This window comes from Scylla paramamosain, chromosome 9, assembly GCF_035594125.1.
Source record: "Scylla paramamosain isolate STU-SP2022 chromosome 9, ASM3559412v1, whole genome shotgun sequence".
Taxonomy (NCBI): domain Eukaryota; kingdom Metazoa; phylum Arthropoda; class Malacostraca; order Decapoda; family Portunidae; genus Scylla; species Scylla paramamosain.
In genome coordinates this window covers 3627501-3647500 of record NC_087159.1, presented here as the reverse complement: position 1 = coordinate 3647500, position 20000 = coordinate 3627501, and the positions used below count along the sequence as shown (strand labels likewise).

The 20000-nt window shown below is 44.4% G+C and overlaps 1 long non-coding RNA gene across 4 annotated transcripts in view; it reads left to right on the top strand.

Annotated features, from left to right (window-relative positions):
* LOC135103406 (uncharacterized) overlaps positions 1-20000 on the top strand; it is a 180973-nt gene that overhangs the window by 43644 nt on the left and 117329 nt on the right. For all 4 annotated transcript variants that reach the window (XR_010270034.1, XR_010270033.1, XR_010270036.1 and 1 more), the window contains exon 2: positions 6522-6665. This is a non-coding gene — a long non-coding RNA (uncharacterized LOC135103406). The remainder of the gene's footprint in view (positions 1-6521; positions 6666-20000) is intronic.

Genomic DNA, 20000 nt, shown 5'->3' with positions numbered 1-20000 from the left:
CAGTAAGACTCATTGTGCTGTTTTTTTTCTTTTTCTTTTTCATTAATTTGGTGTGAGAAATCGATGGAAGCCGTGTGTGTGTTTGTGTGTGTGTGTAACAGTAGTAGCAATAGTGGTAGCGGTAACAGTATAATAATAGTAGTAGTAGTAGTAAACAGAGGAGGAGGAGAAGGAAGGGTGAGATGAGTAAGAGGATGAGGAGGAAAATGAAGCAGAAGATGATGATAACAGGAGAAATTAAAAGCGCCACAAGATAAGGACAGGTGTGTTTAGGGAACGACAGCAGGTGATGAGGCAGGTGGGAACACTCTGCATACCTGGCCGGGGGGAACACCTGACTGATGAGCGGCCAGCAGGTGGAAGCGAGGAAGGTGGTTCGTGAATTGATAAGATGAATAGAGATGCGCTGAGGGGACTAACTCAGATAACATGCAATAACTTGATAAAAAATATCAGCTAGACATTTAATTGAGATCGTAATAATAATAGTAGTAATAACGAAGACAATGCAATCAGACTCCGCATTTTTTTTTACAGGACAAAATTATTTTCCGACAACCTTCTCATTATTATTTTCATCCTCGTCTCCCGCTATGCATATTTCCTAACTTGACATCAAATTCCATCCTCCTCTTTCTTTCAACCTCCTATTCCCATGTTTAATAAGGAGAACATCAACAGATTAGAGAAAATAGACTTAAGGAAATGCGCTAAACAGTAGAAGTGAGTACAGTGGTGGGTTTAATCTACTTGCAACCACAACTGAACCATCTGCCCTTGGTTTTATGGTACGGCTGGCGGGGGAAACGTAGCGAGGTGTACCGTGCAGGCCAGACAGTGCACATAAAACCTGCAGGAAGGGTAATGAGGAGGTGAAATATGGACGAGGAGAGTCGAGGTATTAATAAGAAATGAGGAATGAGAGATGGAACAAAGAAGACAGAGCTGAAGAAGCGAAATGAGACACTGCAAGAAGTAACGAAGAAGTAAAAAAAAAAAAAAGAAAAATGAATAAAAGGAATGTAGAGAAGCTAATAATGAGAAAAAAATGAGATGGAGAAATAGCGTTGAGATATGAAACGGTAGAGAAAAGAAGACAATGCAAAATAAACAAAGAAACAGCGGTGAAGTAGAAAGGATAAAACAAATAGATAGAGAGAGGAATGACATACTAAATGTGAGAAAAAGAAAGAGCGAGGGAGGAGACGCCAATTAAAGACAGTAGAACAAGCAAAAGGGAAGGAGGATTTAAAAAGAAGAGAGACGATGTTGTTGAAAGATCGAGGAGAGAGAGAGAGAGAGAGAGAGAGAGAGAGAGAGAGAGAGAGAGAGAGAGAGAGAGAGAGAGAGAGAGAGAGAGAGAGATAAGAATAAACATTGAAAACATAGACTGGAGATGAAAGATAGCAAGAAAAGAAAATGAAATAAGTAGTGAAGAGTAAAGATGGAAGAAAAGAAAAGAACATAAATAAAGATGAAATATAAAACAAATACAGCAAACACAAATTGAAGAGAGAAATAAAGCAAACATATTAAAGATGAAAAATAAAACAACAAACGGAATGAAGGAGAAAGATAAAAAAAAGAATTATATATAAACTGCAGAACAAACGAAGAGAAGATGGAAGATAAAAAGAAAAAAAACAGGAAGAGCAAATAAAGAAGATAAAAGCTAAAAAAAAAAGAAAGTGAAAAATAAAATCAGGATGAAAGAATTGATAAAAAATATACACATGAAAAAAAATACAAATAAAATAATAAAAAGTTAAGTATAAATAAAAAAAACGAAGAAAAAAAGAAAGAAAGAAAGAAAGAAAGAAAGAAAGAAGGAAAGAAAGAGGGATAGAGAAAGAAGGAAAGAATAAAACAACCAAACATTTATATCTTTTCATCTCCAAACATACAAAAAAAATAGAAAACGAAACCGAGAAAAAAATCTGAACAAATAAAAAAAAACAAAAAGAAAAAAGAAATAAAGAAAAGACCAAAGGAGCAACCACCAGCACTGTAGAACCCCATATGTAGAGAGAAGGGAGGAAGGGAAAGGAAGGGCGGCGAGTGATGGGCTCTAATAACAGATTGGGTAACGGGAGGCGCCGCAGCTGGTCACGGGCGGCGCCATAACGAGAGCGTGGAGGCAGCTGGCGGCTATAACACCGATATTACTGCATTATTTTGTGGTCCATTTTGTGACTGTAGACCGGCAGAGAGAGAGAGAGAGAGAGAGAGAGAGAGAGAGAGAGAGAGAGAGAGAGAGAGAGAGAGAGAGAGAGAGAGAGAGAGAGAGAGAGATTGTTTCTGTGTTTGCTCTCTTGCTATTTTCATTTTTTGGTTTTATTATCTCTGTTCTCCTCTTCCTCCTCCTCCTCCTCCTCCTTTTCGTCATTGTCGTCCTCGTCCTTTTCCTCATCTTTGTTTTCATTCATCGTTCCTGGCTTCTCCCTCCTCCTCCTTTTCCTCCTCCTCCTCCTCCTCCTCCTCCATTGCAAAGTTCGGAGAGACTCTAAAACCAATTAATCCGGAATCATTAATTTATCAACCGACACGAAACATCAACTTGGAGAAAGAGACGAGGAGGAAGAGGAGGAGGAGGAGGAGGAGGACGACAGCGACGACGACGAGGAGGAGGAGGAGGAGGACAAACTGCAAACGTAGCCTTAGGGAGGGAAGAATGAGAAAGAGAAAAAAAAAAACAGAGAAAGTAAGAAGGGAACGAACGAACGAACGAACGAACGAGGGAGAGAGTGAGGAAGAAGGAGAGGTACAGTAGGAGGAGGAGGAGGAGGAGGAGGAAGGATAAAGATAAGAAACGAAAGGGATTTGATGCTATTTGTCGCGGGTTTTGAATCGAAGCCAACGACTTCTCTGTGGCTTCGACAGTTTATGAATGCCGGGGCCTGATGCTTTTGACTCCGACGTGCGGGGGGGCGGGGAGAAGGTGGCTGGACGGCGCGTGGGTGGGTGGTGGGGCGAGGGTTGGAAAGGAATGAGGAAAGAAAAGATATTTCACTCATTCAACTTTAAGTCAAATATTTTTTACATCGTATAAAGAAAAAAGAAAACAAATAATTAGGGAAAGTTGAGAAGTTATCATGAACGTAGTCTTTCTTGGGGTTTTACTTGAGGTGTGGTGGGGGGGCAGAACTGGGAGAGGGGCGGGGCAGGACTGGGACAGGGGCGGGGCAGGACTGGGACAGGGGCGTGGCAGGACTGGGAGAGGGGCGGGGCATGACTAGGAAAGGGGCGGGGCAGGACTGGGAGAGGAGTGGGACAGGACAGGGAGAGGGGGAGGACTGAGAAAGGGGCGAGGCAGGACTGGGAGAGGGGCGGGGCAGGACTAGAAGAGGGGCGGGGCAGGACAGGGAGAGGGGCGGGGCAGGACTGGGAGAGGACAGGACAGGACAGGACAGAACATTGCAGGAATAGGGACAACCATGTGGTAGAGAGAGAGAGAGAGAGAGAGAGAGAGAGAGAGAGAGAGAGAGAGAGAGAGAGAGAGAGAGAGAGAGAGAGTAGCGAGGCATGGCGTGGTTGAATTTTCATTACCCTGATTAACTGGAGCGAATTTCAAGAAGTTGCAATTTAGTTTATTACACAGCACGGCCTCGCTTCCTTCCCCCTCCCTCCCCCCTGCACCCACCCTCCTCAACCCCTCCTAAATAACACCCTCTTCCCGTCCCCTTTACCCCTCGAGGACAAAGGGCAGGGTGGCCTCGACTAGTGTGTTGACGTGCCCTTGCCGTCATGCCCATGCCTCGAGATCGCAGATGAAGAGAAGGGACGTGTAGGATGCTGGCCCGGATTCGAAAACGCTTTGCTTTCTCGCCTCGACTATTTTCCAAGGCCCTGAAAAATATTAAACTATGGATTCTTTTCTTTATCTGTTACCCTCTTGTGTCTTTGTCCTCTTGTAGGCATTCCTTCTTAATCCCCTTTATCCTCCTCTTCTGCTATGTATCTTGCGTACTTTATCATCGAATGTCTTACTCTTCTTTCCCCTCACCTCTCTATCTTTCTCATTCTGTCTCTCTCTCTCTCTCTCTCTCTCTCTCTCTCTCTCTCTCTCTGTTTCCCTGCTTCACCGTCCTCCTCTCCCCGTCACTAATACCCGTTAACCAGTTCTCATCTGTATTCCAATTATCATCCATCTTCCTCCTCATTTTCCTTCCTCTTCCTCTTATCTCTCCCATCCATCCACCATCCCAGGATCTCCCCTTCCTCTTCCCTCTCCTTTTAATCGCCCTCATCTCCCTCATCTCCCTTTATCTCCCTCTCCCTTTTGGCTTCTCCTTTTCCTCCATCCCGCATGACCGTTTCTTATTTTTTCTGATTTTTTCTCTCCTCTCTTTATCTGTCCCTCTCTCTCTCTCTCTCTCTCTCTCTCTCTCTCTCTCTCTCTCTCTCTCTCTCTCTCTCTCTCTCTCTCTCTCTCTCTCTCTCTCTCTCTCTCTCTCTCTCTTCCTTCCTCTAGACTAAAAAAAAAAATGGCAAGGTAAGGTATTAAATTTATGTTTATTACTTTTATTTGCTTCTACTGTTTATTGCGAGTGTTATGGGTTAGTTAAGTTAGCTCTCTCTCTCTCTCTCTCTCTCTCTCTCTCTCTCTCTCTCTCTCTCTCTCTCTCTCTCTCTCTCTCTCTCTCTCTCTCTCTCTCTCTCTCTCTCGCGGTAATGGTGGGAGGGAGGGAAGGAGGAGGTGGAATGTGAGGAGAATGGGTGGAGTGAGTGGAATATGAACGAGGCTGGAGGGAGGAAGGCGGGGATGGAAGGAGGTATAAATAAAGGTGAAGTAAGTAGCTGCACGTGATGGAAGGAGAGAGAGAGAGAGAGAGAGAGAGAGAGAGAGAGAGAGAGAGAGAGAGAGAGAGAGAGAGAGAGAGAGAGAGAGAGAGAGAGAGAGAGAGAGAGAGAGAGAGAGAGAGAGAGAGAGAGAGAGAGAGACTTCACACTTTCTCACACACACACACACACACACACACACACACACACACACACACACACACACACACACACACACACACACACACACACACACACACACACACACACACACACACGACTTCACGCCATAAATAAGATGACAAGATTATCCCCAAATATTCACACCTGAGTAAACACCTGCTTCGTACGTACATGCACACCTTACACACCTGCATCTTATGGAGGTAATTAATTAGCGTTTTTTAAATTATGCTCCCTAAATTTGTTAAAGCATTACAGCACAGGAATAATTTTCTGGAATAACTTCGAGGATAAATAAATGTTAGTGTAAATAGTAATGTTATAATAAAATCGTAATATAAGAGGGGAATAAATGGTACAGGATGAAAACTAATACATTTATAATAAAGTTGTTGAAAGTAATAGTAACGTGGTGAAATTATATGCTTGCAATAAAATTCTTGAAAATAATAATTGGGTAGTGGAACTGTAGGCTCGTAGAAGAAACAGTGAAATTATAGTAATCTTTTTGAACATTGCTTGTAATAATGCCACAAAAAAAAAAAAAAACAGTAATATGACAGCAAATTAACAATCATGTAATAAACTAGTAGAAAGTGATGATAATATAATATGGTATTAAAATAGTAGAAATACTAGACTGCAGTAAGAAGTAGTACTCTGTTGTAGAAAAGTCGAAAAATATTTGAAATCTAGTAAAATGTTAAGCTATTTACAAAATACTAATTTAGCGGTGAAAAGTCAAGGAAATGCAGCAAAAGAATGGCAAGACAGTTCGATCTTAATCTTGGTTATTAGATTTCAGAAGGTAAAACTCAAAGGCAACTCAATTTATTACCATCCAAATTTTAAAAACTCTCTGCGAATGTTAAGCGGGCGCGTAATCTCTCTCACGGTCAGCTGTGTTTCCCTGATGCTTATCATTGACATTCCGGCGACCCTCCCTCCCGGCGCTGGGTACTGAAGGGTGAACTGAAGGCGGCGGCTTTGTGTTCAGTGTTTGTAGTGCAGCGGTGTCCTCAGAAGGCGAGAAGGACAGCGGTGGGCTTTTCTCAAGTGGGTGCAAGTGTGTACGTGCCCTCACACTCCAGGCATATAAGAGTATAAGAACATTAATGGAGTTCTAAGAAGCCAGTAGGTCTACACTTGGTAATCCTGAGTATATAACATGCCTGCCTATATCCACGTACCATCCATTTCCATTAATTAACCCTTTTATTGTTGTGGTGTGGATCGCCTTGGTCTCTGTCTTGGAAGTATGTGCGTGTGACTGGAATCTGTTTGTACCGAAGGAAAGACTGGGATTGGACAGTTAGAGGCGAGAAGGGTAACGGTGGTGCCTCTTTACAGTATTTCTGTTACCTGCACAATGTTTTAGTTCAAGGGAATGATTAAGATTGTTAAGAGACAAGTGTTCATTAGAGTTCCTTTTGCATCTTGTAGAAAATCACAGTTATTACTATGGTAGTTTGTAATGAGTTTGTTCAGTTTGATTTTCATGATATCACGTGCGTTACTTAATCCTTAGATGCAAGACTAATTTCTTATTCCTCCCACAGCGTGCGTTCCTCGTGTCCGTGGAGATGCCGCTGCTGAGGTGCTGCTGGAGGCCCCCCAGGATAGGTTGTGGATCATGTTTCTGGTTCTAAGTTTAAGAGACTTCGTGATGTCATGGACTGAACATAAGGGGCATGAAGGGGCAGGTATTCGTAAAAGCTTTGGGGTTTCGTAAAGACTATTTTGAAAATGTTAGAGATGATCAGTCTGGCTCTCCTTTTTTTATTTTTCTTATTAGACCATCACTAGAATCATGAACTTGCTCTTGAAAATCCGATTAAGTTCCACTAGAGCCTTTTAAAAGTATTCCAGGTAAGACACCGAAACGTTTGGGAGCACGGTGCGGAGTGTAAGAGACGCAGCACAGGCGGGTGTACATCATGGGATTCTTTACGCACGACGCCGTGTTGGGCGTCGAGGTGTAATTCAGATTTGTTTTGCATTTTAAGTGTGACGGAGGCTGGCAAAGAGCACTAAGTAGTTAGAAAAGAAAGAAAGAAAGAAATAACAAATCTAGGCTAACTGACGCTCTAAAATGTTTAAAAAGGAGATACTTGTAAACTCCTGCTTACTAAAACTCCTTCAATAGAAAACCAGAAAAAAAACCGTAATAATAGATATAGATAGATAGATTGAATATATAAATAAACAAAATGAATAAATAAGACCTAACAACCAAACGAGCAACCTTTTTACACAACTCAATCACATAGAACACTCACAAGATAAAGTTTCAAACATTCAAACCTACACGAATGATTCTCCCTCACGTTCCCATATGAAGAGTAAGCAATAAACTTGTGCATCGGGGCATCGGGGAGGCCCTTACCAGCACACACAGCATCCGGCGCCTTCCCTCGGGTGTCATGTGCTTCAGTTACCAGCCCCAGGATTCCGTGTTTCCAAGGGACTACAATTACAAATGAGTTTTTATTAATGTATTTCTTTATTATTGCAGTTTTAACAGTACCCACATTGTACATCAGGAATATGTGGCCAGTAAACAATCTATCTTTACCAATCAATCTACTTATATTGCTCAGCGTTTACTCATAAAGTGTTGGGTCACGTGTTGCCTTTGCTGTCATCGTGGCGACAGACTACACACCGCCAGAGACACTCCCTTAATGGAACTGTAATTACTAAATCCTTATCCTTCATAAAACTGGGGAGTCAGAGAGAGAGAGAGAGAGAGAGAGAGAGAGAGAGAGAGAGAGAGAGAGAGAGAGAGAGAGAGAGAGAGAGAGAGAGAGAGAGAGAGAGAGAATTAAATAATACCAAATAACGCCAAAAAAAAAAAAAGGTTAACAAGACTAAAGAGAAAGAATTGATATGACGAAAGAAAGATAGATGGAAGTGAAGAGAGAGCAGAAGGGAAAAAAGTAGAGAAGGAGAAGAAGGAAAAGGAGGAGAAGTAGAAAGAGAAGGAAGAAAGTGTGGAAAAAGTAAAGGAAGAGAAAGGGGTGGAGGAGGAGAAGGAAGAAAATGTGAAAGAAGAAAAGGAGGAAGAGGATGAGAAGAAAGAAAGTGTGGAAAAGGAGGAGAAGGAGTAGGAGGTAAAGAAAAAAAAGTGTGGAAAAAGGAAAGGAAGAAAGATCATCCCCGGGGACTTCCATTCGGCTTGTAGTTAATTGCAAGATGGATGTGTGAAAGGCTTCGATTCAGGTGACTTTTTAATGGGAGGTCGCGGAGGAGGAAGAGGAGGTGGAGGAGGAGGAGGGAGGGAGGGTAAGGTATTGGAGGAGTAGACGAAGGAGAAGATTAGAAAATGAAGGAGGAAGAGAGAGAAAGAGAAGAACGAGCTGTTGGTGATATTGGTGATTGGACGAGATAGAAGTAGTAGTAGTAATAGTAGTAATAAGAAAATGCGAACATTAAAAGAGTAGTAATAGTAATAGTAGCGATATAAACAGGGAAAGATATTAGAGGAGGAAAACGCAGGAAGGTGAGAGAATAGAATGAGGGGAAAACATTAGAATTTCAGCGAAGGTCAGCCATTATCACGAGGTGGTGCCTGGCACGGGGGAGGGAAATGAAGGAAGGAAACGCCACAAAGAGACGAAATGAAGGACGTTTAAGGGGAAGATCCACAGACAGAGGAGCAGGAGGAAACAGAGGGAATAATGGAGTAGGCAGGCAGGAGGAAAGATCTGGGAGAGGGAGAGAGAGGGTAGCATAGGGGCGGCGAAGGAAGGGTAGGGGCGGAAGGAGGGCCGCAGAAGGCGGGGAAGGGGAGGTGGAGGAAGCATGAATATTAATGCAATTAAATCGGTCAACCCGAGCGTGACACACACATTCCGTTCGGCCGAAAAGGTTCCCGAGCTGAGTTCTCCTTAATGGCGGCCCAGACCGTGATGACTGCCAGCGCACCGCCCCCCGCCGCCCCCCTTCCGTCCGCCCCCAGCTGCTGAGGCGCCCCGGCACTCCTTGGCAACCCTCCCATGTGGGGAACCCTTCAATCTGTAAGGATCCCTGCCACCTGTAGGGAATTCTGAGATTCTGATACCTTTAGGAAACCCTTCTTGGATACCCTGCCATCTCAAGAAGTCTTTGCTTGCTCTTCTGCCTCCTTTTGAAGCCCTGCCGTGAAGCACAGCCAAGGATCCCGCCAGCCAGCCCTCAGTGACCCTGCCAACTCCAGCGCCAAATGAACTTGTTACGACTCCAAGTTTTGATTATGAAATTTGTCAAAACCCTGCCTGTTGGTGAAATCCCTGCCAGCACTCGGGAGCTGTGCCAGGCAGTGTTCCGGCTTCCAAAGATTCTGTCCGCCCAGGGTCACAGCTTCTGCGGGGGGTGGGGGGGGGCGTGTCACGTGTTCTTTATGTTAGAGGGGTACTGGAAAAGGGCAACAAAATTTGTATGGAAAAAGTTCCACTGAGGTGCCAGTCCCTCAAGAAGAAGGGACAAAAGGATTATCCGAAGTTGGAGAAGTATCTTGAGACCTCCCTCTTGAAAGAATTCATTCATAGGAAGGGGGAAGTACTGAAACAGGCAGGGAGTTCCAGAGTTTCGTAGTGAAAGGGAAGAAAGATGGTGAATACTGGCTAACTCTTACATCGTCTCCCTGTTGTCACCACCATTCAGTCTCATCACCCTCCACATCTGCCACCACCAACCTTCTTCCTCCTCCACACCGTTCATCACTGCTTCCATTCTGCCCTCTTCCACTCACCACCACCACCACCACCACCACAATCTTCTGCCCTGTGGTTCCGTTGCCAACTCCTTCCCGTCTCCCACCCCCACCGCTGGCACCCTTCCCTCTGTAACAATAATTGATCACCCACCCAGAATTCCAGTCCTAAGCCACCTCCACCGCCAACAATTATAATGATGATGGTAATAACGATATTGGTACTATTACTACTACTACTACTACTACTACTACTACTACTATTGATATATCTGTCGTTAGTGATACTGATGATAATTTTATGATTATTATTATTATTTAGTCTTATGAACACTGATCCACCACCACCACCACCACCACCACCACCACAACAACAACAACAACAACAACAACAACAACAACAACAACAACAACAACACCCTCTCCAAGCATGCGTTCCTCTCTACTGTTCATCCTTTTCCCCCAAAAAAGCACCCTACTCCCCCCACGCCCTCACTCACTGACACACACACACACACACACACACACACACACACACACACACACACACACACACACACACACACACACCTGCACCACCTTTCAGCGGGCGAGGAAATTCGTGTAACAGACTAATATCACATAATTACTATGCGAGTAATCACGTTATCGCTGTTGACTTTTAAGCTCGTCCGCCTAACTACCTTAACTCTGCCGCCTCCCCCGGCGCCACCTGCACTAACTCAATTGTTTTTACATCAACACTAAACGGATAAAATAATGATGGTGATAATAATAGTAATAATAATAATAATAATAATAATAATAATAATAATAATAGTAATAATAATAATACTGCTACTACTACTACTACTACTACTAATAATAATAATAATAACAATAATAACAGTAATAATGAAAACCTATGTATGATGTGCCGTGTGTGTGTGTGTGTGTGTGTGTGTGTGTGTGTGAGGGAGTGGTTGCTAATGTGGTTGTGGTTGTAATAATAGTAGCAGTGGTAGCTGGTTTGATAGTAGCAATTGTAGTAGTAGTAGTTATTGTTCTAGATTGCCCTTGTAGGTAGCATTGTCCTTTTGTCTAGGGATGTCCCATTTGGTGGTGGTAGTAGTAGTAGTAGTAGAAGTAGTAGTAGTAGTAGTAGTAGTAGTAGTAAAGTAACAACAGCAATATTTATTTTTATTGCTGTTACTGCTATTGTAATTTCAGTTGAAATATTATAGGGCATTCGTAGTAGTAGTAGTAGTAGTAGTAGTAGACAAGTAACAGTAGTAGTCGCAAAAGCAGCAGAAATAACAGCTGTATTAGTAGCCAAAAAATTAACAGCAGCATTAAAGTAGTAGATTTTAACCCTACCTCTAATCTTCCTTTCCTGCATGCCAGCCTTTTTTCCCCGTATTATCCTGGCGGGGGTGCGGGGTGAGGGTGTGGAGTGCGTGGCGGGGTGATAAGGGCGGCACGAGGCGGGGCTGCCATGCGACTCTGACTAAGGGGTGAAAACTGGACGCGGGAAGGTTACTTTTGATTTGTGGGGATCGTGTTGCTGTGGGCTACAAATTTTTCTTTTTATTTTCTCTCTCATAGCACGAAGATTACGCAGAACGTTAAGGTTGTGGAGGGTGTGTGTGTGTGTGTGTGTGTGTGTGTGTGTGTGTGTGTGTGTGTGTGTGTGTGTGTGTGTGTTGCTGTTGTTTTTTGTGTGTTATTTGTGCGTTTTAAGGTATATTGTGTGCGTAAACGGTTTGTGTGTGTGTATTTTTCGCTTTCTAGAGAGGCAACAGTCAATCAGTCACCACTTAAGTTAGATTTCCTGTGTCACTGCACAAACATAAGTGTATAGTTTAGATCCCAAGTCGAGAAACTTCCTGATGAAGTTTCAAGGACATTGAAACTTTACTGAACGGTGCTGGACTGATGGCAGGACGAGATGGCAGGAGGTGAGGACTCTAAAGAAGAAAGCTAGTTCTTTTGTGCAATTTGGTTTTGGTGTTAGTGCTGAGTTTTTAAATGTGATGGAATACAGGACTTACTCATACGTGTATCTCCATTCCTGCGTGGGGTGGCGACCTTCAGCTGCCTCCTTCACCCCCCTGTACATTAGTTTAATGCATATTATAATGTTATATAAGTGAAGACCAGACGAGGCTCGCCTGCAGCTTCTTTCCCCATCATTTGCCTCAGTCTAGAGAATTATAAATCCTTGTAAATTTCATCTTGTCTGGATTTTGTATATTTTAAGTCGTTACCAGACCGGCTCAGCTTTAAAAGTTACTGGTGCAAGTCCTCCTGCTTTCCTTCTCTGTCTTATTATTGCAAATGTTCATTCCCCTTTCTCCCTTTCCTCCGTGCGGCCTCCTATAAGCAGCAAGCATCCAGTTTTCACCTCTGGGATGTACGAGAGTTGATAAAGGCAGCCTTCATAATATCTTTATTAGTGGAAATTGAATTAGGATGTCTCGGCTTTCTTTATGGAACGCCACCAGCTACCAAATTTTATCTCTACTACTACTCTTGTTTTTTCATAAGTCTCTGTGCCGATCTCCATTTATATAAGATAAAACGCAAGAGTAAGTTCCCGGTGTTCCTAAACGGGTTTGATGCCTCACCTCATGGCGCGCCCCGCATGCCTGTCAATATATCAGCAAGTTCACGGCGGCATTAACCTTTTTGTGGCGCGCAGGGTTGTCTTCAGCGAGTGGCGTGGAGGAAGCGTAACTCACTCTGGCGGTATTACACCAAAGGAATCAATATCGTTACCACGGGAGTTGTTTGCCTGATGGTCGCGGATTAAATGCTAAAGGAGGCTTGTAAATTTGACTTCATTTACTTACATCAAGGTTCCCAGAGGCGTGTGGGACTCGCCTAACCTTCCCACAGGCTGTATTTACTCTCGTAACTTTAATAACCTCGACGCAAAAAACTGATGCTATACTCCTTAATACAAATGGTAAAAAAGGCGTCTAAATTCAACTTTATTTACTTATACCAACGTTCAGAGGCGTGCTAGACATAATCTATTTCCCCCAGGCTATATTTATTATCATGGCCTTAATAACATCAGTAAAAAATTCGGATGCAGTAGTCCTTAATACAAATTCATAACCGGATCACCTCCAATAAGTCAGGACGTAATTGTGGCGGCGTAAGGAGCCCAGTGTTTGTTTGTTTTTGTTATTGGTTTGTGGTTTGAGATTCCTGGAGTGAACGTGTCTCGTGTGTCATGCAAGCTTGGATGTGCTTGTCTTTGTTCTGTCTGTCTGGCTGTCTGGCTGTCTGGCTCACTCACTCTCGCTCTCTCGCTCAGGGTGCTGGTGTTGTTGTTGTTGTTGTTGGTGGTGGTGGTGTTTGCCTGTACTACATCACCTGGGAATGAATGAATGAATGAATGGATGAATGCAGTGCCGCAGCTTAGTATGTCTTCAGCCGAGGGAGTAACAAGTGCAGTGTGACTCATCCAGTGTTGGTGAATCGTGCAGTTGTTAAGGTGAAGTTAGTGAAGCTGTGAAAATTGTGCTGTGTACTCGTATAGTAAGAAGTGACAAAATTTACACACACACACACACACACACACACACACACACACACACACACACACACACACACACACACACACACACACACACACACACACACACACACACATTGAATAAACTGATAAACTGAATAAATCACATAGATGAGTAAATAAATAATTGATTAATGAATATGATAACGAAATCAAACCCGATCTACTGGCTGTACTGGTGCCCGTCAAGCATCACTGATAATACAGGCACCTTACAGAGACTCCAGGCTACATTGGTGCCTCGCAAGCATCACTAATAAGCTGGTGAGAGTGAAGGTCAAGACGAGAGGTGCTGCGTCTTCCTTCAGGTTGCTATAATTTTTAACACTGATAAAGAGTAAAGGGTTGAAGATGAAGCAAATGGATACCGCCAGCCAATCATATCAGTCATTCAGTCAGTTGTTAGTCAGACAGTTAGTTGGTCAGTCACTCAGTCAGTCAGTCAGTCAGTCAGTCATTTAACCCCTTGATTCCCACCGTGTCTTGAACCTTAGCAAAATGTTATGGTGGAAATTTGCAGTATCGTAATTCTGAAAGACATTGATAACACAAGGAGTGAATGAAGCAATGCAAACCTTTCAATATGTTATGGTGGAAATTTGCAGTATCGTAATTCTGAAAGACATTGATAACACAAGGAGTGAATGAAGCAATCCAAACCTTTCAGTATCTATAACTTTATTTCTGCTCTTCTTCTTCTTTAGGGAATGGCTTTTTTTTATATTATAATTTTTGTTAACCTGTTTCGGCGTCCCTCTTACATGATAAAAAAAAGTGTCACTCAAGTATAAGTAAGTGTTATCTTGTTATCAGTAATTAAAGAGGTAAGGGAAACAATTAATCAAAACTCAAGGTCAGACACAGAAAATTCACGACCTCTGTTCCTGAAATGCATGAAATAAAACCAATAACCTCAAACTTCAATATAAATTACAACTTTACACACCTTCACCTGTAATGCACGAAAAAAAAAAAATATGATGAAAAGGGCAAAGGTACCAGTTATCATTAATAGGGAATAATCAGCTGGAGGTATTACTTAACTTGTATTAGAAAGGCAGGATGAAAGGAGCAGGTGTTAATGCAAAGGGGTGACTTCAAAGAGCGAAGGGAGACCTGTAGCATTCTCCCAGGTGTGTGTGTGTGTGCGTGCGTGTGTGTGTGTCCAGGTGTTTGTGATACTAACGACTGCAGGTGAAGTTATGGGTGTTAATAATGTAAGAGGATGTAAGAAGAGGGGGAGGAGGAGGAGGAGGAGGAGAAGGAGGAAAAGGCAGTAATGATGAAAGGGAAAAGGATGAGAAAGGGAAAGAGAACATACAGGATTTCATGAGAGAGAGAGAGAGAGAGAGAGAGAGAGAGAGAGAGAGAGAGAGAGAGAGAGAGAGAGAGAGAGAGAGAGAGAGAGAGAGAGAGAGAGAGAGAGAGAGTTCATAACTAATCCTTTCGCTCCTCACCTGCCCACTTACCTGCCGGCGTCACTGCAGAAGGTGGAAGGGGACGCGTTGGAGGAGGAGCAGGATTGCGGTGTATGCTAAGGGGATTCAGATCTCACAGACAACTCCGTGTATGGGAGATTGAGAGGAGCTATTGATATCCGATCCTCTTTAACTATGCTCTTCTCCCCATCCCCTCACCACCACCACCACCATCACCACTGCTATATCGTTCAGTCGGAAATCGTAATTTGTGTGTGTGTAGAGAGAGAGAGAGAGAGAGAGAGAGAGAGAGAGAGAGAGAGAGAGAGAGAGAGGTAAGGACGTGTTCCCAAGGGCGTGGTGTCTGCGTGTCTGGCCCCCTCGGCGTGTTCTGTCCCCTGGCGTGGTGGTGGTGGTAGTGGTGGTGGTGGTGGTGGTGGTGATAGGGTCGTCGTCGCCGCGGGGTTCCTCAGGGCGCGGCGGGGACGATTGAATAATTAATTCCTGGCGCCGCGACTGCCGGTTACACAGCGGCGTGTTTGCGGGGAGGGAGGGAGAGTCACGCAGGAACACCAGACGTGGAAGTTAATTAAGGATAGGACTGATTGTTGAATGATAAGGGACCTCACGATGGCGTCTCGTGCTGCGTGGTGGCGAGGACGCTTCCGTGTGCACTAAGGGTCTTCACAGTATTTACACAGATATCTATGCCGCTGATGACTGTCCTGCAAGTTCTCGTCAGGCATCAGTAGCGAGGCATCAAGTTCACAAGTTTGTTCTGCACTTACTCCCGCCCTCTGCAGCTACACGGCATGCAGAGAGTGTGGTGGTGCTGGTCCCTTCCCTGTTTGTGTGTGTGTGTGTGTGATGATAATAAACGAGTTACCGAATAATTACTTAGGCGACCATTAGGCGGAACATTTACATTGGAGTGCCGTAATGCGGAGGCAGAGTACCGTGCAAACACTGACGGCAGACTACATGGAAATTAGATGAAAACAACTGTACAATTTTTTATTTTTCGAATTTTCGTTTTGTACCCACCCTCACCAACCCACCCTCTCTCTCTCTCTCTCTCTCTCTCTCTCTCTCTCTCTCTCTCTCTCTCTCTCTCTCTCTCTCTCTCTCTCTCTCTCTCTCTCTCTCTCTCTCTCTCTCTCTCTCCAGGAAAGGGCAGCAGTCACTTCTAAATGGCCGCGATACGTGATCTGTTTTATTGATCTTGTTTTTCTTCACATTGTTTTTTTTTCCACGTTTTTCCGCCCAAGAAATGTGGCCACCTTTTAGTTTTCGGGCTTGTACTTGTTGTTGCCCTAGGAGGAGGTGGTGTTTTTCTCCTTCTCCTCCACCTCCTCCTCCTCCTCCTCCTCCTCCTCCTCCTCCTCCTCCTCCTCCTCCTCCTCCTCCTCCTCCTCCTCCTCCTCCTCCTCCTCCTCTTCATCATGACTAAGCTACCGCCAGTAAATTACAGCATTGGAGAGGAAACATTGCGTCCCAGCCCTCTTCCTCCTCTTCCTCCTCCTCCTCCTCCTCCTCCTCCTCCTCCTCCATTTTTCTCATTTTCATCATTTCTCCTTCCCTCTCCCCTCCTCTTTCTTCCTTCACGCCCTCACTTTGTCAAATACTTCACCAGAGGGTTTGTTTTTCCCCGTCTGTTGAGCAGCTTCTCTTTCTGCAGGCGAAGGTGAAGAAACCAAGAAGGTAATGAGATGGAAATGCAAGGAATTATGGAGGCAATAAAGGAGAAAGAGGAAGAAAAGATGAGAAAATGAAAGCTTGGAAGGAAGGAAGGAAGGAAGGAAGGAAGGAAGGAAGGAAGGAAGGAAGGGAGTACGAGGGATGAAGGAAGGAAAGTGTTTAGGATATGAGAGAGAGAGAGAGAGAGAGAGAGAGAGAGAGAGAGAGAGAGAGAGAGAGAGAGAGAGAGAGAGAGAGAGAGAGAGAGAGAGAGTAAACGAAAATACTTAGATAAATACATGATGTTAAAAAAATCTTGCCTATGATTGCTTTCCTCCTTTCTCTTTTTTCTTGCTTCCGTTTTTCTTCTTCCTTACCTTCCCCTCTCCACCTTCTCACTCCCTTTCCCCCCTCTTCTCCACCTTCATCTATGTTCCGTTTTGTTGACATGATTCTTTTTTTTTTTGCTTAGTTTTATTTCCCTTGGTTGTGTTACTCTCCTCCTCCTCCTCCTCCTCCTCCTCCTCCTCCTCCTCCTCACCTTTCTGTCTCTATCTTTAACTGGTAGCTAAGTCTGTAGAATAGTAAACATGAACATAAAATTGCTATTCTTTATAATTCTTCTCTACCTACCCATAACTGAGGAGGAGGAGGAGGAGGAGGAGGAGGAGAGTGAGGAAGAACATGGGAATAAGAAAAACAGAAAACGTACTGACATATAAAGAGATTCCCAGCTTGAGAAGACCAAAGAAAGATGCACAGATCTTCTCCTGTAGGTGTGAACGAGGGACAAAACAAGGAACGTTCTTGTCTCCACGACCTGCCCGCACACTACACCCTTTTAGTGTTGAGAAAGTGTGAGAAAGACGAGTGGCCCCAAGCAGGTAACCTTTTTACAAGACAGGAGGCGTTCTGTTACCTATTACATCTCCTCCTCCTCCTCCTCCTCCTCCTCCTCCTCCTCCTCCTCCTCCTCACCAGTACCTCACCCACGTCCCGTCGCTTCTAATCCGCGCCAATAATTTACTTTTCCTGAGGGGGCTGGAGGTTGGCAGGGGCGGGGCACTGATTGGGAGAACACCTGCTTGCACCCTTGTTTTCGTCTGATTACAGGTGTTCTCTGCTTCGTCATCGTCGTTCACTTACGTAACTTGTGTGTGTGTGTGTGTGTGTGTGTGTAGACGTGACCTACCCTTAAGCCACAAAGGTGAACTGGGAACACCTTATATGCTCACGCGTATCAAGATTTTTATTTTCTCTTTCTTCTCTTACACTTATTTATCCTTTTATTCCCCTTCTTCTTATTTGGGGCGATTGGTAATTTTGTTTTCATCCATTCATTTCTTTATTGATTTCACAATTTCTTTCTGTTGTTTTTAATTATTTTTCTCTCATTCTTTCATTCCTTATTCTCTGTCTCATTATCTCGCTTCCTTTCCTGGCAGTGAGTAGCATTGACGGTGGTGGTGGTGGTGAAGGAGGACGGGATGTGATTTAGTGGGGAGAAGTGGTGGTGGTGATGTTGAAGGTTGAGGAAGGTCACTGGATATGCTCGTGGTATGAGAGAGACTTGGTGGTGATGCTTTAGTAGTGGTGATGGTGGTGGTGGTGGTGATGGTACTCAAACTGATATTGTTAACGTTGGTGGTGGTAGTAAATGTTGATAATGGCAGTAGTAGTAGTAGTAGTGGGTCTGGTGGTGGTGGTGGTGGTGATAGTAGTGGTAGTAATGTTAGTGCTGGTGGTGGTTGTTGTGGTGGTGGTGGTGGTGGTCTGTAGAAGGGGCAGAAGCAGCTACTGAAGAAGACACATGAGAGGGAAGGGCGGCGTGGATAGCATCAGGAGGGTATCAGATTTGTCTTTATCACACTATCTTCCCTCCTCCTCCTCCTCCTCTTGGGATAGTTAATTAAATGCTCTGAATAATCGTTCTTAAGTGCATCATCTGCTTCCTTCTCCTCCCGTTTCTTCTCCTCCTCCTCCTTCTCTTCTTTATCACTGAGGCCTATCTTCTTTTTCCTCTTATCCTCTCCACCGCCTTTCCCTCTCCGTTATTATATTGCACTTATCATTCTGCTATCTACTCTTTATCCGGTGTTGCCTTACTTGCTCGCCTGCTGTTGCTGTTGCTGTTCTTCTCCTCCTCCTCTTCTTCTTTTTCTGTCTTTTTTCATTTTCCTTTTTCTCTTCTTTGTTTTTTTTTCCCACCTGAGTTTCATAGTCTTGATTTGGTTATTCTCTCTCTCTCTCTCTCTCTCTCTCTCTCTCTCTCTCTCTCTCTCTCTCTCTCTCTCTCTCTCTCTCTCTCTCTCTCTCTCTCTCTCTCCTGTCTAGCCCTTACCCATTCTTCTCTCCCCATCACTAATCACCATTCCTGTCCCTCCTCCTCCCACCACCCCATTGTTTTCACCCGTCCCATTCCCAACCCATCCCCAACAAGCATACCATACCCCTTCCTTTCCCTTTTCTTCCCTTTCTCTTCCTTTCTCCTTCCCTATATACAACAAACACACCGTACCATCTCTCATTCTCTCCCTTTCCCCCCTTTCTCTCCCTTGGTCTTTCCCTCGCCCACCACAGCTGCTGGCCGGCCAAGGGAGAAGGGAGGGTCAAGGGGCAGCAATATAAGTCGCCACTGGACAAGAGAAGACAGATAACACCACTTGCCTAGACTAATGAGGCCGTGGCGCCGCTTAATGAACCCATGAATCAGGTACGGCGCGTTGCTCGGCACATCTGACACTTGTAACTGCCCCGCCGTGGAGCCAACGTGACTGTGTTTGTGACTGCGTTGTGTGTGTGTGTGGGGGGGAAGATGTGGTTGGTGGAGATGTGGTTGGGTGAGTGTGGGTATGTGTGGGTGTGTTGAGTGGGTAGTAGTAGTTGCAATTGTAGTGGTGGTAGTATAGGCAGAGTAGTAATAATAGTATAAGTAGTAGTAGTAGTAGTAGTAGTAGTAGTAGTGCAAAGAGCAAAAGGTTACTTACCCTGAACTGAACACTAGAAAATATTTAACTTCCTCACAAAAAAAAAAAAATCACAATCACTTCACGATAAACAGAGGGACTATTAATTTATCTCACCATAAACAGAACCATCACAAACCTGAGGTCACATTTATTTAATTAGCAACCTGAAACTATACCACCACACCACAGCCACCACCCACAGTATTAAATTATCCACCAGTGAGCGAGTAGGCCTGGTAGGGGAGGTGGTGCAGTGCAGGCTTTGGGGGGTAGGGGAGGAGGTATAGGCTGATATTCATAGGCCTTTAGCTCGAAGACAAAGCCGATTTTCCCTGCCCTGACTCTAAGCCTGCTCCTGCTCCCTCCCTGCCACCCCTGCCACCATCCCTCTCTCTCTAACACACACACACACACACACACACACACACAGGCAGGAGAGTGTAAACAACAGCTGACCGAGTGGATTTGTCAGTGCCAGTTTGCTTCGTGTCTGCTCCTCCTCACTCTCTCCTCTCCCCCCTCTCCTTCTCTCCCTCTACCCTTTGCACCTTCCCCTCACAGCCCCTTCAGGTCAGCTCCTCTCTTCAGCAGCCCTTCTCTCTCCCTAATTGCCTCAATCCCATTAACTCTTTGGTCATTTTGGGTTTTGTTTTGTTTTTTCGCTTAGTGTCGTCACAGCTCATGACTATATGATTAGAGAGAGAGAGAGAGAGAGA